The sequence below is a fragment of the Otolemur garnettii genome, unplaced genomic scaffold (assembly GCF_000181295.1).
Source record: "Otolemur garnettii isolate 467f Iridium unplaced genomic scaffold, OtoGar3 scaffold00046, whole genome shotgun sequence".
Classification (NCBI taxonomy): Eukaryota; Metazoa; Chordata; class Mammalia; order Primates; family Galagidae; genus Otolemur; species Otolemur garnettii.
Window position 1 is genome coordinate 12,345,276 of NW_003852441.1, and position 2,428 is coordinate 12,347,703.

Below are 2,428 nucleotides of genomic sequence, written 5' to 3' on the forward strand. Positions count from 1 at the left end.
GATGAAAGCCATTCTAACAGGGGTTAGATGACATCTTATTGTGATTTTAATTTTCATTCCCTTGATAATCAGTGATGTTGAGCATTTTTTCACATTTATTGACTATTTTTCTATCTTTCTTTCAGAATCTTCTGTTCATATCTTTTGCCTGTTTTTATTTTTTTTTTTTTTTTTGGCAGCTGTCATTGTTGTTTGGTGGCCTGGGCTGGATTCAAACCTGCCACCTTAGGTGTATGTGGCTGGTGCCTTAGCCACTTGAGCCACAGGGGTCGAGCCAATCATGATGAATATTTAGGAAATCCTGGAAATGAGAAAAATCTACCTCCTAATTGTTCTCCAACATAATGAAAATTTAGGAACACAAAACTTAACAAAGACATGGACAGTAGACACTTAAACATGTATTATTTTAGATTTTTAGTTTTCTTTTGTATTTTCAAATCAATAAACTTTTTCATATTTTTAGCATTTCTGTTAGCACTTGGAAACTTTTAGCTCTAAGCCTTACATTCTCGGAAAACAAATCAGCTCTCCCTCCTCAAGGTCCACAAGGAAGTAAACTCCCAAACCACAAGGCACCTAAGAATAGCCAGGCTTTATGCACAGTGCTCAGGTCCTATCCCTTCCTGCTGCTCACTGCTCTCAGCACTCACTGTCCTGAAACATCTGCTCTAGAGCCTTTGGCACCAACTTTTTGCCTCCTAGATCCTTCAACTGAGGGAAGGGTAAGCTCATTACACATAAAGTCAGGATGTTCTTTCTAGACACCCAGTTTATGAGATGCTCACCTCTCTGTGTGGCTTCCCTTCAGGTGAAACCCTGACACCACTTCCTCACAACATGTGTTTTTTTACAACTGTGTTTTAAACTAGGGTTGGTCCCATTTTGAGGAACTCCTAGTTGTGAATTGAAGAGAGGTATGATGAAAGCTTAAGATGGAGCTGAATAAATCTGGGTAAAGGTATTTGTCTGAATGAGATAGAAAGAAGGAACTGACAACCCCAAATAAGCGACTGAGACAGATATCAATCAACGGAGGTTAATTAAGCCAAAGCTTGAGGACACATCTGGAAAAGTACAAGCACAGAAACATCTGTGACCTGTTCCTTCCCAAGAGGCATTTGAGAACTCAGGATTTAAGGGGAGAGAAAGAATGAAAAAGGAATCACTGGAAAGCAACAGGGCAGGAGGGGAAGGGTAAATTCACACTAATCAGTACAATGCACACTATTGGGTGACAGGCATTTTTTTTCTTTTTTTGAGATAGAGCTCATTTTGTTGCCCTTGGTAGAGTGCTGTGCCATCACAGCTCACAGCAACCTCAAACTGTTGGGCTTAAGTGATTCTCTTGCCTCAGCCTCCCAAGTAGCTAGGGCTACAGGTGCCCGCCACAGTGCCTGGCTATTTTTTTTTGTTGTTGTTGTTGCAGTAGTCATTGTTGTCCCAGCTGGCCTGGGCCAGGTTTGAACCCACCAGCCTCAGTGTATGTGGCTGGTGTCCCACCCACTAAGCTACAGGTGTCACCATGACAGGCACATTTATAACTTTGACTAGAACTGTATGAAAAATGATTCACGTAATTAAAACATATATATTCCTGTTATATTCTGAAAATAAATGAACAAATAAACAAATCAATAAAAATTTAAAAAGGAAAGTAAAAGGAGGAGGAGGTCGGCAGTAGGGCAAAGGTACAAGAATGGTATATTCTTGTGGAGTTCTAATTCATGCTCAGTAAATCTACATTTTCCATAAGATATCTGAATGTTTGAAGAGAAAAAGTGAGTAAAGGAAGAATCAGTTCTGTGGCTATCTCTGGGGGGGTGAAGGAATTGATTGCTCTCATCTTGTCTCTGTTCTGTACCTGGGAAGATAAGCTTGGAATCAACATTATCAGTGTGGAATACAACAGACTTTATTTTTAGGAGGTAGGCTCAGATTACAGACTAGGCCTGGTGTGGTGATTCATGCCTATAATCCTAGCACTCTGGGAGGCCAAGGTAGGGGAATTGCTTGAGCTCAGGAGTTCAAGACCAGCCTTAGCAAGAGGAAGACATTGTCTTTAATAAAAATAATTTAAAAAAAAAACTAGCTGGGCCTTGTGGCAGGGGCATCTATAGTCTCAGCTACTTGGGAGGCTGAGCCAAGAGGAGTGAGTGAGCCCAAGAGTTTGAGGTTGCTGTGAGCTATGATGCCATGGCACTCTACCCAGGGGAACAAAGTAAGACTCTATCCCCCCACTAAAAATTACAGACCTAAAGCTACAATCTTACATCCTTGTTTATGGAAGGCCAGCAAAGAATTTCCTTATGAATAATCTCTGGGGACACTCTTTGTGGATGCCTGAGGCTTTTTACAATTCTGGGGATGTGGCTAATGCATAATGTTAGTAATAGGTTTTCTTTTCTTTTCTTTCTTTTTTTTTTTT